The 14,240-nt window shown below is 34.6% G+C and overlaps 1 long non-coding RNA gene across 1 annotated transcript; it reads right to left on the bottom strand.

Moving 5' to 3' along the window:
• Positions 1–11,789: 11,789 nt before the first annotated feature.
• On the bottom strand, positions 11,790–13,525 carry LOC103942585. Its single transcript, XR_007251712.1, has 3 exons — positions 13,385–13,525; positions 12,737–12,792; positions 11,790–12,489 (listed from the first exon to the last, which is right to left on the bottom strand). It is a non-coding gene; the product is annotated as an uncharacterized LOC103942585 (long non-coding RNA).
• Between the last annotated feature and the right edge of the window lie 715 nt (positions 13,526–14,240).

Raw genomic sequence — 14,240 nt, 5'->3', positions numbered from 1 at the left:
GTGACAAAGAAAAACAAGAAAGATATGAAAGTTTTCTTAGGAATATATTTTTAGACTTAATAATAGATGAGATCCTATTAGAAGAAATTTCAAAAGAAAAATTAAGAATAATGCCACCAGATGTGCAAAATGAGATCATGAGCAAAACATCACAGTTCATGAAAGAGTTACAATTACAATTATAATGTACTTTGTATCAATCCATCTTTGATCCAAAACCAGGGATAGATATTATTACAAAAATGTTTCCACCATGTCTTTGTGATAGTACAGAGAACTGTATTTGTAAATCAGAGGTTACTATAAATGTGGTCAGGATTAACATGAGAGATTTTAGACCACAACATTTTAGTCATGAGCATCAGAAAAAGCATAATGTGGTAGAAGTTACCCTTACCTTACTATTAGAGTTTGGCTATCTTGATAAAATATTCATTAACCATATTTCCCAACTAAAATCTTTTCCTGAAAAACTTATAAAAGTTGCAAAATATTATCTAGAAAGGTGGAAAGAAATTTGCATAAGTTTTATTAGTAGTCATCCAGATTGGTATGTACATATGCATAAGGAGAAAGCCAGACATATCGCTATGATTAATTAAGAGTCCTTTAGACTATCCCCTATCTCCTCACATAGGTGGACTCCTTCATACAAAAATATTCTAAAATTTTGAGGAATCCAAATGCTAGCTTTAGATGAGTTTGAAGATTTCATGTATGATATGGTATTAGTAGCAGAAGAAGAAGAAGAAGAAATGTATATTTACAGTAAGACAATGATTAGTCATTAGACCTATTGGAAGCCTTAATATTTCAAAGAAGAAACAACATAAATGTAGTATAAGGTGAAAGAAGATAGAGAAAGAGATACAGAGCTAGTAGAAGGTGATAAACAGTACTGGAACAATTTGACAGAAGAAAAGCTGCATAACATCGACAACATGATGGGAGCATGAAGAGTTGGCAATAAATTAGCATAAGTTGAATAGCATCATTTAATATAATGTATTTCTAGATAGAAATGTCAACATCATTGTGGACCCTGCTACAATAATAAAATAATAGCATAAGAGTAAATAAAGAAAAGAGCTTAATCTATTATGAACTTTTCATAAACAAAATGTCTTTTTGATTAAGAATGAATAATACTAGGCCCTTTTCATTAGAACTCCCTTAGAAAATAGCAAGTATTATGTGATACTCTTTTCTTTTCCAATTTGAGTTTCAGAACCCCGTTGCTTGTGATCAGTTGCCAAATATATCCAATTATTTTGGTTTGTTGAATAAGGATGCTCTCAAAGCATTTAGTATTTTTAACCGAGGTGATAACGGTAACTTATTAATAATAAAAATACGTTTATAAGAGGGTGTCAATTGGATTATCGTTTTCGGTGACTAAATGTTTGATTTGGAAAGAATAAGCACACAACAAGAGTTGAATAAGGATGCTCTCAAAGCATTTAGTATTTTTGACCAAAGCGATAACGATAATTTATTAATAATAAAAATACGTTTACAAGAGGGTGTTAATTGGATTATCTTTTTCGGTGACTAAATGTTTGATTTGGAAAGAATAAGCACACAACAATTAAGCATAATAAACACCTATGAGGCAATCACAATAAACAAAGAACACATAGGAATAAACGGTGTAAATCCACCACAATATGTAATATCCTGAAAATTTAAATATATGAATTTTATACTCATAATTGTGAATATGTGAAGAAAATTGAAATTAAATCGATGTACGGTCCCAAAGATAGAATTGGGAAAATCGTAAAGTTTTGTTACGGGAATTATTATAATGTACGTATTTGTGGTATTGAGAGTTTATATTATTTTTCGGGAATTTATATTAATTTATTTGAGTTCAGTTTTAAATTAAACTGCTTTTGAAGTTTAAAGTTTGGAAATTAACTATTTAAAATCCGTAGACATTTTTAGGTCACAATTTATATTTTGAATATGGCTTGAACTAACGAATGGGTAGGCACAAACCGTTCTTGAAATGAAGTTATAACGAAAGAGTTAACGTATAAAATCAAGGCTATTTTGGTAATATTATTTCGAATTAGAAGGCTCCAGAAATCTGGAGCCATGAATTGTGCCACGTGTGTGGCTGTGATTGAAGAGAAAAAAATAAATGATGGATGGTTGTGATTAAAAGAAAATAAGAGAAAGGAGGAAAAAGAGGAAGGAATTGGGGAGAGGGTGACCAATGGGGAGAGAGAACAAGGATGAGAAAGGAGAGAAAAAAGAAACGGAGGATGGGGACCTAGGTCTTAGTGCCCTGACCCGATTGGCGCCGTACATATTTCCTACGGGTTTTCACCCCTTTTTCCGGTGAACTACATCAAACAACCACTTGGAAACCCCTCCACGACCTTCCATCTTCCTATTACATTCCAAAAATATAGGGATTTAGACTTTAAATCGAGAGATACCGCACTGTGGGGTGCGGTGAGTGTGTGTTCCAATCAACTAAATCTGAAGCAAGCTACATCGATCTCCACCACCATTAGACTCCCTTTGAGGTCTGGAACAAAGCCCAAACAATGGCAGGGGCAGTGGAGCACTGGAGGTGACGTTTTGGGGTCACCCATTTATAGGGTTTCCGACGGGTTTGAGGCCAATTGGACTTGGCCGCATGTATAAAGTTTGCTCTACTCTTTGAGATCTTCATTTATGTAAGTTTTGAGAATTTTTAGAAATAGTTAAATTTTCCGACGAACTAGGGCTGCCGACCACCACCCGTGGCGGCGCACTGCCAGGGACCTGACATTGTGTTTTTATGCGAATTTTGTTATTCTAATTATGCTTTTGAGACCTAACTGCTGTGGTTTGAATATTAATACGATTGTGGTATATGTTGGATTAAATGAATATATTTGAATTTGGTTTGAATTTTTGGAAATGTGAACTACGAATGGTTTGATCCCTATTTAGGGTATGTAGATAGTCTAACGAGACGTTAGATGTAGCCATACAAACAAGACAACGCTTTGATTGAGAAATTGAACTAAGTAAGGAGTTTGGAATTTTATTATAAAGGGAAATCTTATATTTTGTAAATATAAATTCTAGTTATAAATTGTGTGAACGTTTAATAAATTAAGCAGGAAATTATGTAATTATGGTAATTGGACAATTGAGATTGATCTCTTGTTGGGAATTAGAGTGAATATGAAGGTAATGCTGTTAAAGTAAAAATATAAACGTATGTTTTGCTAAGTAAGTTTGGTGGATACTTATGTGAGTAGTTAGGATTTAGAAAAATAAATAAATAAAGTGTACTGGTAATAAATCAAACAGGAGAATTGAATTGGGCCTATAATTGGAACTAATTCTCGAAAATAAATATTTCAGAACCGGGACGTTACACAATAGATTGGTGATGATAAATTCGAAATTAAGGATCAGACAAAATCATAGCTAAGAAAGTAAGAGCACGCAAATCGCTAAGCAGCGTAAACATACAGAAACAATTAAGCCAAGAAGAAAACCATTGTTGACTTATCCCCCTCGTCCCAACCATCCGCAAAATCACCGGACCAGTGATACAAAAATAGGAGGGAAATTAAAGCCCTTCAGCTTTTTAGTATTCACTTTCCTTTCTCATGTAAACCAATAAAACATTTAAATTTTTTATGATAAATGTGTTTTTGTTAACAATTAAAAGTGTTAAGGTTCGATTCTTGTCAAATGTGAACTCAAATCACATTATTACTAACCTACTTTCCTACTCCTTTAATGTAGATAATATTGTTGGTTGAAAAATGAGTGCTCATTTCCATTCGCATAAGAAGAGACATGGAAACTCATTTCCCTTAAAATCCTTTATGCGTGCCAGACAGCTTCAGGGTTGGTAAGCGTTGAAGAAGGATAATGTAATAGGTTAGAGTTATGATTAATATAGGTTTAGTCTTTGATTTCTTCCAAAATAAAATAGAAACAGGCTATGTTAGAGCAACTCCAGCGGGAGCTCGTGGTCGAGGTACAGGTTGTGGAACAGGGCTTAATTGCCCAAGGGAGGAAACCCAGCATTGGCTGGTGAGCTCGCTCGAGCAAGCCCAATGGAGAGGCCCATAGATTCGTGCCAGCCCGAGCACTCGAAGGCAATTTGACGTGGGCTGACGTCAAGGAGACATCATCTGTCTTTTTTATATTTTTTCTATCAAGCGCATGGCCTTCAAGCACGCGTGGGCGCGCGTCAGCTGACAGAAATTCAAAAAGGGGCCCACGGCGCACTTAGTTTTCTTGCCGCTGGAGAGCCACGTGACTTCCCCACCTCAGTTAGATTTCAACGACTACAGTTTGTGGACCGTTGGATTTCTAACAGTAAAAAAAAATTAAATAACCTTATTTAATATCAGTCATTGGATCTGAGATCAACGATCCACGTTATTCGACTTTAATTTTTTTTTTTTTTTAAAAAAAGAAAAAACAGTTAAAAAACCAGAAATGTTACCGTTGTGCCACGTGGCACAATATAGAGTGTTGGAATTCAAATTTGTTTAAATCTAACAGTATAGATTAATTAGGTGAATAAAAAATTTCAAAAAAAACTGTAAAAAATTATTAAAAATGGGAAAAAAAAATTGAAAAATTAAAAAAAAATTGATTTTACTTTTCTATAAATACCTTCTCATTATCTTCTACCTTACATCACAATTTCATATTTTCTCGACTATTTTCAACCACATTCCTATCTTTCTCTCAAAGTTTCAATCTAATTTTTTTCCAACAAAATGACTAATGAGGCAGGTACGAATTGGACTCTTCCTAAAGATATTGCGTTGTATACTAACTAGGTTGAATTTACTCATAATTCGCTTACGGGTAATGAGATGCAGTTGCGAGGAATCTGGGGTCTTATTTATACCAATTATCTTGAGAAAATGTGTGGGAAAAGAACCAAAGAATCGATGTCTAGTCGTTGAAAATTACTTAGCCAATCGTTTAGTACGTAGAGCGACGCCTTGGCACAAGCTAGTGGTAATCTTCGAAGTGGGGAAAATTTAGCAGATTAGATAACAATATATTATTTATTTGTTAGCTACTTTGATTATAATTATTTGTTTGTATTATTTATTTGTTACCTACTTTCATTATAATTATTTCTTCTCCCGCATTGTGTAGGAACTTCAAGCACTAGCTTGGTATAATGCCAAAACCAAAAGCAAAAAGAAATCTTTCACCTGGTAGGAATGTTGGAATATTGTCAAAGATTGTCCTAAATTCAGAGTTGCGGAATGGCTAAGCCTGCAGATCTGAGTCATAACTTGGATGACCAGACGAGATTGTGAGGTTCTGGCCATTCTTGCTTCATCATCTCTCCTTCTACGCTCCTCATCATCTTCCATCTCATTTTGGGCCACCTGGAGATTAAACATTCCTTATGATTGGTTAAACAATTCTTCCTCTTGTTGATCGATTTCCCACATCATCCTTGAGGAAGAAGAAGACATTGAAAGAAGGAAGTAGAAATTATGAATAACGATACAAATTTTGATTTTGGTGAAGAAGGAAGCAGAAACTATGAATAATGGTTGAGATTTTGAGAAACTTGGTGTGAGATTTGTGAGGATGGATGGTGGATTATATGGAGGATTTAGAAGGATTAGGTTATAGATAATGTCACGTGGCATGCCGTCATTCGTTAAAAATTTGACTGAAATCTATCCTCAAAGATTGTAAAAAGATTGTGACATGTGGCACGACGTGATTGGTTAAAAATCTTATCGGAAATTCATCACCAATAATTGTATTTTCGGATAATAACACGTGGCACATGGAAAATGATTAAAAATCTTATCGTCACCAATAATTGTCTTTTCAAATAATGACACGTGACACAACGATAACAATTAAAAATCTTATCTGAAATTACAAATAAAATTATTTTATATTATTTTATAAATAAAAAAATAGTACTTTTTTATTGTCAATTGCTAAGACTATTCAAGTGCAGAAGTGAAGATGCAAAAAATAATTACCATTCATTAAGAATAATTACTGTTCACTTGATGGATAGCCCCAAAACCTCTAGCTACCACGCTGGAAGTACTCTTAATGCACCAAGCAAGGTTCCCAAAGATCGATGAATACATCAACGTGGACTTGTAGCAGTTATATATCTGACATACCAGATCCAGTTAGTGTATGAACTCAACCGAGTACAACTAGCAAGCTAGTAGCTACATAAAGCAGTGAACATGCAAAACGTGTTTTGAACAAAACAGATCGCTGAGGTTCGATGGCTTTACCCATATTCGGTGCCGCTGTAGTAATTGCTCGATTTGCTATTAATTATTAAAGATTTACTTATTGATGATTGCATTTGTATGTCCTTCTGGCCAAACAACTCACTACTCAGCATCCGCTACCCTCTTCAAAGTACAAGATGGAGAGGTACGTAGTTATTTAAGAGTATATGATACTTTTGAGAAATTAAAAGCAGAAAACAGGGCGTACAAAATTTAAACATGTGAAGGTAAAAAAGTTTCATATAAATGAAAAAAAAATATTACAAGGCCTATAAGAGATTAAATTACTTCTTATATTGTTAATTGGTTTTCTGGTGAATCTTAATTTTCTTCATGGTATTAGAGTATGTTATTTTAACATATGTCAAGCCCAACAGCCAAACGTGTTTCACATCACCTAATTCGTGTTGTCCACGTATTTGGCTTTAAAATTAAACACACGTGATAGGACATGTTAGAATGTAAAAATAAAATAGTCACATATTGATGAAAGGAGAAACTTTACAATGACTTGTAAAAAGATGAACTACTTTTTATATTATCAATAAATTTTGTAATGGTATCTCAAACATTTTTCAAAAACTAAATTCAAATATATCTTCTAATAATTTGCTCCAGCGGGTAGAAATCATAGGGAAACGGACCTCTAGGCTCCAGGGATTGAACGGGGACCACATGGGAGGATGCTTGTGTAGGATTTGGTAACAGCCCACTGAATCTGTGCATGTGGCTGATATCAACTTCCCATATACACACTGTAACGTTTCGGGAAGTTTCGAAATAAATTTATTGTCTAAAAACCCATTTCCCACTGAGTAATGACGCTAAATTGTGTACAGAGAGTATGGAGGTTTTCCAACGAAAAGATATAGACTTATAGTTGGTTGTGTAGATCGAGGATCTACGCTTGAATTCTTGTCGGTTGCTTGAAAATAACAATAGCTGGCGGGTTACCAGCATGAAGATTTCAGATATAGAGACAAATACAATGGTGAAGTCAGAATTTTGGGCTATGAGGGACCTTTCACAAAGGTTAAAAAAAAATTTAAAAATTTAAACGGAAAGTATTACAACACTACTAACCAAAATATCATTATATATATATATATATATATGAAATGCTCGTTTGGATGTGTTTTTAAATAACTGAAAGCGCTTTTGGTGAAAATATTTTTGGAATCAATTCCTAGTAAAAATGCAAGTAAATCTTGGAAAAGTAGTTAAAGTGCTTTTGGAATCTAAAAACATTTTCTCTAAAAATGTTTTCAGCTATTTTAAAACACATCCAAACAAGCTCGAAAAGTAGCCAAAATTCAAAATAACATAGCATCGATAATATTACATATTTCCAAGAATCATAATAATTGTCCTCGACGAGTTTTCATATTTTGAAACCGTTGCATGATAGCCTCGTCCTCTATACTATTAAAAACATCTTTCCCAATATAAGCAACCAAATAATCATTCATCCACAAATCATCCATTCAATTGCGTAAGGTGTTCTTTGCAATGTTCATAGCAGAAAAGACTCGCTCTACACTTGCAGTTACAACCGGTAAGATGAGTGCTAGTGTCAAAAGTAAGTACACTAATGGGTAAGTTTGATATTTCTTTGTTTCAACCATCTTTTGTGCAAGATTGCGAATTCCTTTCAAATCTACAAACTCACTATTAGAGGTCATGTCCCAAATGTAATTCTCAAGACGTTCTTTGAGTAACTCAAGATCGTGCTTGGAAAAATCACTTGGATAAATTGGACAAGACGCATCAATTTTTCTTTGTCACAAGTGGAGAAAGAATTACTTGAATTTAAACATGCCACACAAAGAAGTAATTCGGTATTCTTCTCAGTAAATTGATCGTTTAACTCAGTGAGTTGCTTATCTATGACACTGGAGAATAAATCAACATGATAATGATGCAAGTTTGTGATGGGATGAGCTTTTTGGTTTGGCCGATCTCCACTTGAAAAAATATCATCCATGCTAAGATTTTTAATATGATTCTTGTCATAAAAGGATGAAACTTTTAATCAAATAAAGATTCCCAACCACTTTCTTTCAGCCTTTACAATCTTCCTTTGCATATATTGACCAAGTTCATTGCATTCATAATATTTTGATCCTTCTTTTGTAATGCCTGTGACAGATTGTTTGTGATTCCCAAAGCCTTTTTCATCAAGTGTAGACAAAAAATGAAGTTGAAAGATTGAATAAAAGTCAATAGAACCTTTGCTTCAAATTTTTGTTCTAAACTTGTTCCATCTCTTCTTACAATGTGAAGCACTTCTATCGCTGATGAGAACATGTGAGTCAAATTGATTAAATAGTTATAGTGAGAGCTCCTTCGTGTATAAGTAGCCCACTTAAGAGTAGTTTCTTGATTCAAACCTTGTCCACTTGAAAGCTCATAATTTTATAGTGCTTCCAAAACTACATAAGCATGTTTCTTTCTAAGAATATCACTACGCTTAGAAGATGCCGCCACAACATTCACCATAGAAGAAACTTTATTGAAGAGATCCCCAATTTCTGAATTCTTTTTTGCCATTGCTACTAAAGCTAATTGAAGTTGATGAGCAAAACAATGAACATAAAAGGCAGATGTATTCTCATTTAAAACTAGAGCTTTAAGGTCATTGAACTCACCTTGCATATTACTTGCCCATCATAGCCTTGTCCAAGCAATTTGGATATACTTAATCCATGTCTAGAAAAGAAGTTATCAATGGCTAACTTGAGTGAGGATGCTTTAGTATCTGTGAATGCTTAATACCTACAAAGCGCTCTATCACTTGGCCCTTATCCATATAGCATAGTACAATGGCCATTTGCTTATTTGAAGACTTGTCTTGTGATTCATCAGCAAGAATGTTAAATAAAGAATCACCAATATCACTAGTGATTGAACTGATGATTTCATATGAAATAGCACTTAAGATATCCTTCTAAATATGATGTCGGTTTCAAAATTTTAGGAGCATTTCTAGCGTGACAACTTTTATCAGTATTCTAAAAATCAGCCTAGGCGCTGGGTAGAGGCCAACTGCTGCGATTAACTCATAATCAGTTGCAAAATTAGAGAAAGTATTAGACGGACGTTGGGCGGGATTAGGCGGATCTAGACGAAGCTATGCAAGTCTACACAGGGTTAGATGGGGTTGGGTGGTGTCTAGTCGGTCGTATTTGAAGACGCTGGAACCAAGTAAAATTTTGAATTTGGAAAAGTTATGTTGCAAAGTCGCGAGGAAGAAGATGACTAGTGGGGACCACCATTTTTTTTCAATTTAAATGGACGAATTAGGTCTTTATGGTCCCACCATCCCTGTTTGGTTCCACGTTTCCTGATCTCACTATTTTATGTTCTTTTTTTTCTCTTTTTTATTTTTTTGGGTCAAGATTCTTTTGTTTCTTTTCTCATCTAAATCAATCACCAATTTTTTTTTTTTAACATATTTTTGTATTGTTTTATTATTCCTTTTCCATTTAAGACCATTTCTATTAAAAACCCTAACATTACATGTATATTATTTAAAAAAACTATATTATTTATATAATAATCCGCATAGGCCCAGCCTAGGCGCTAGGCCCATTCTCGCCGCCCGACTAGTGCCTAGTGTCTTTTAGAACCTTGGCTTTTATACCCTCATTATAGTGATGTAGCCACCGCAAAATTTCAAGAAAGTTTCCTTGGTTCAGTGAATTTTTAGATTCATCATGCCCATGAAATGGAAGACCTTGTTGTAAGAGAATTCTACTCACACCAACTGATGCACCTAATCAAGTTCAACAATCAATTCGATCTTGGTCAGTTTGTTTTGAAATAACTATTTCAAATATGTTGCTTTTGGTTTAGCAAGGCCTCACAGTTTCTCCAAGCATTATTATGAGAACTATTTGGTCTTCCAACATGAATTTCTAGTTTCCTCTTACACTTCCAATGCTTAAATTTGACCCCAACAAAAGTATCCCCACCGGATTGATCTCCAATGTCAGGTTTGAAGAGATAACAACATAAACAATAGGTTACATCTTGTTATATGCTATACTCCAAAATAGGTTGCGTCTTGTTATGTGTTATACTCCAACCAAGTAGGAAACTGAGTAAACAAAGCACGATTGAACCTTCTAGGTTTTGTTCCAAAATTCGTGTAAGGAAATGTATGAGTTCGTGGTTGACAAGGTTTGTTTTGCAAATAGGCTCTTTGAACTTGGTCTCGAATATTAGGATGATAACTCAAAATCGGTCTACGTAATCCAAGATCATATTCAAGAGTTTCCATGTTAACCTCCGTAGAATCCACACAAGTTTGTTTTGAACTACTTTCATTGTTCTTTGGACTCTTTGGAGATGACGACTCTAATATCTCTGGCTGTGATTTTCTTTTGAAATACTTTTCCATAACTGAAAATTGAAAAATATAGATTGACTACCTTTAAATTATAAGAAATATGAGCATATATACTAAATTTTACAAACTAAAACAAATTAGGCTATTAATTAAAAGAAATTGCAAGACATCAATTTAATAAGAAAATAATCATAATTTAGAAATAAAAGTTGTAAAAGGAATAGAGAGTAAAATGCATACTTTGGATTCTAGGCCAACTAAACTTCAATGTCTTTTTCTTTGTTGAAATAATGGAATTAAATTTTCTAATCTGCAAAACAAATGTTATTTGTTAGATTAATTTGCACTTGAAGATGATATTGATAAGCTATATAAAATTACAAATTGAAAAGTTAAATATAAAAATCTGTTCATGCTGGGGACTCCTTTTGTCGCAGTGAGAAAAAGAGTCGAAAGAAATGGCCGTGAGTAGGGGTGGGTTCGGTTCCGTTCGGTTCGGTTTTTTGCAAAAACCGGAAACCGAACCGAAATTACTGTTCGGTTCGATTTTCTATCGGTTTGGGTTCGGTTCGGTTTGTATTCGGTTCGGTTTTCTCGGTTCGGTTTCGGCCAGGTTCGGTTTTTTTTTTTTTTTTTTTTTTTTTTTCTTCTTTCTTTCTTTCTTTCTTTCTTTCTTTATCCCAAATTGTTGTCCATATTGACAACAAGCACTGTTTTACAACATTCATTCTGATGTTAAAGTCTTTAACATCAATTATCAAATCAAAATCAACATGTATAAATAACCAATTACATTTACAATTTCTGAAAGGTTTTCAAAAGTTTTCAAAACCAACAGGCAACTGGCAACTGGCAACAGGTTCTCAAAACCAACAGGCAACTGGAACTGGCAACAGGTTCTACGAGAACTATTTGAATACAAAATACATGCAAAAAGACAGCAGCTGCCAGCTAAAGGAAAACAACAATACAAAGTTATGCCTCTTGATTAGGGAGATCAACAATTTATCTTAGTTTGTAAAGCAAGAAACAGAACAAATCAACTAGTACAACTACCAAAGAGGTGGTATTACAGGAGAATTCAACCTCAGTAAACCTAGGAGCTCGGGTTGCGAGAATATATATAGCCAACAGTACTAAGCAAGTGAAACTAAGTACTACCGAACAGATAAGGCAAGAAGCAGATGGTGGAGATAACCCCATCTAATACTATCAAAGACCAAAGTCTATATTGCAGGTAACAAACTAAATTTTATCCTAATTTTAGCTTTTTACTTCAGCTGAGATTACATATCTCACTAGCTAAATCGGCAAAAGGTGGCCATAATTTGAAAAATGTGTCTATTAAGATTAGTTACAATCCACACGGCAAGGAAAAAGAAAATAAAGATACATCCATCAATATTTGTGTCTGCATTTGTGTCGTGTATGGAGAGAACTAGCTCGGGATCCCAGCAGTTCAGTTCCCACCACAGAAGCTATAATGATGGCAGCACCATCAACAGCTTATAATGTACATCTTTGTTACAGTATCTAATTCAGCCGTCACTTTATACATGCATAAAATCTATTTTAAAGAAAGGGAAGAAAACAACAATAAACAAATTTACCTTTCCATTAGGGAACTCTGCTCTGTAAACACGACCAAGAGATCCTTCACCAATAAGAAATTCTTGACTGAAGCTATTAGTTGCTGATTGGAGAGAGAGGCAACAGTATAAGGAGTAGCAGTGATAGGTGATTTTATCCTTTTTATCGATCCATTTTTACTATGTAACCTATCAACCACCAAAATTTCTGCGGGGGGAGGCATGAGATCAGTTACAGTAGCCGCACTTTTTACCCTCTGCTCTTGCATCTCAGTATTTACTGCAAAATAAAGCAGGGTGCAGCATGTAAATGTTTACGATACTCAGAGTACCATTCAATATTTGTAAGAAATAGCGTTAACCCTTCTGCGTCTATTTGGAAAGAGGAAAATGCTTGTATTTACACTACTAAAAAACAAATCTTGTTTCAAAGAAACCACGTGCCTCTCAAATCATAGTTCCAACATATTAAAAAGCCAAGCTTCAAAAGGAAAAGGGAAAGGAAAAGAAGAGGAAAGCAATTCTACCATTATTTGTGCGAGCAGAGACATTTCCCCCAAAAGCTCTTGGAATCTTGTCCTCCCTTTTATTTTTGCGTATGCAAAAGGCAAGAGCAAGTAAGACAATGAGAGCAATAAAAACAGAACCCAGAATTATCCCTACCAAAGCCCCAACAGCGAGCCCATTTTTTGAAACATGTGATTGGCCATCAGATCCCTGTGGAGGTGTTCTAGAAAAAGGAGCAATAAAAATCAAATGGGTATCCAAAACTAGTGGTATTTGGTAGATCCCATTAAGAACTGAGCTGCAAAGTAAACTTTCTGATGATCGAACTTCCTCCGGTAATATTAAAACCAGTAAATCAGATTACAGAAAAAATGATCACTATTTAACATTACCTCAAATATTGCGATGATAATATATATATAAATCGATTAGAGGGACCAAATCTAACCATATTTTTCTACAAATAAACAAAAATTAGACAAATAAAACTAGCAGAAAATATGAAAAGAATGAAAAAAAGATATAAATCACTAACTTAATCAGCTTAAACCAAAAATTGTGAACTAAAAATTCAAACCAAATTCTAATTAAAAGAATAACATAAACAAAGAACAAAATATAAAACGCGATAGCAGATGCAGTGAGAGAGATAAGATATGAACACTGACCTGCAGGTTCGAGTTTCAGAAGATACTGCGAGAGCTTGGAGAAGACGAAGAAACAGCGTCGCAGAAGGGCTTGCTGAATCGCAAGAGACGAGGGAACGGCGCAGTGCAGAAGGTGGGAAAAGAGGAAATCTGACGGCGAGATGAGAGAGAGAGACTGACACAGTTAAAGGGTTTTGTTAAAACTTAAAAAGATTAAAAAATTAAAAATAACTCACAAATCCTGGAGGCATGAGGGTTCGAACCCATGCCTCCAGCTTGTAAACTTTCACTGAAACCAACTTGGCAACATGCTCTGTTCTGTTATCATTGTATGACTAAACTATTTATAAATATTCAAAAAAATTATATATATATATATATCGGTTCGGTTCGGTTTCCGAGCCTCAAAAACCGAAACCGAACTGGTCAGATTCGGTTCGGTTCGGTTTGACAATTTCGGTTCGGTTTTTTTGCGGTTCGGTTTTTTTCGGCCTCGGTCCGGTTCGGTTGTCGGTTTTTTTCGATTTTCGGTTTTTTGAACCCACCCCTAGCCATGAGCAAGACAATGAAAAACAAAAGGATCTGATGGGGGGAAGGGATTGGAGTGTGATCTCTTTTAAATAAAATATTAATTTATATATTGGGAAGTGGAATGAGGATTTAGATTTTGGAACTTGGATCCACTCCTGAGTTAATGAAGATGATCTTCCTCATCGATCATCTTTGGCCGTTGGATTTTTATTCAATGACTACAAACAGGAGGTCTCTTTAAAATTATAATAATTGTAGCCATTGAATCAAAATCTAACGACCAAGGATGATTGATGAGAAGGATCTTTTCTATTAGCTTAGGAGAGAATCCAAATCCTAGATTTTG

This window comes from the organism of the source record quoted next, unplaced genomic scaffold (assembly GCF_019419815.1).
Source record: "Pyrus x bretschneideri cultivar Hongxiangsu unplaced genomic scaffold, Pyrus_bretschneideri_v1 Contig42, whole genome shotgun sequence".
Classification (NCBI taxonomy): Eukaryota; Viridiplantae; Streptophyta; class Magnoliopsida; order Rosales; family Rosaceae; genus Pyrus; species Pyrus x bretschneideri.
The sequence above is the reverse complement of the archived record's forward strand: the minus strand, read 5'-3'. Positions and strand labels throughout refer to the sequence as shown.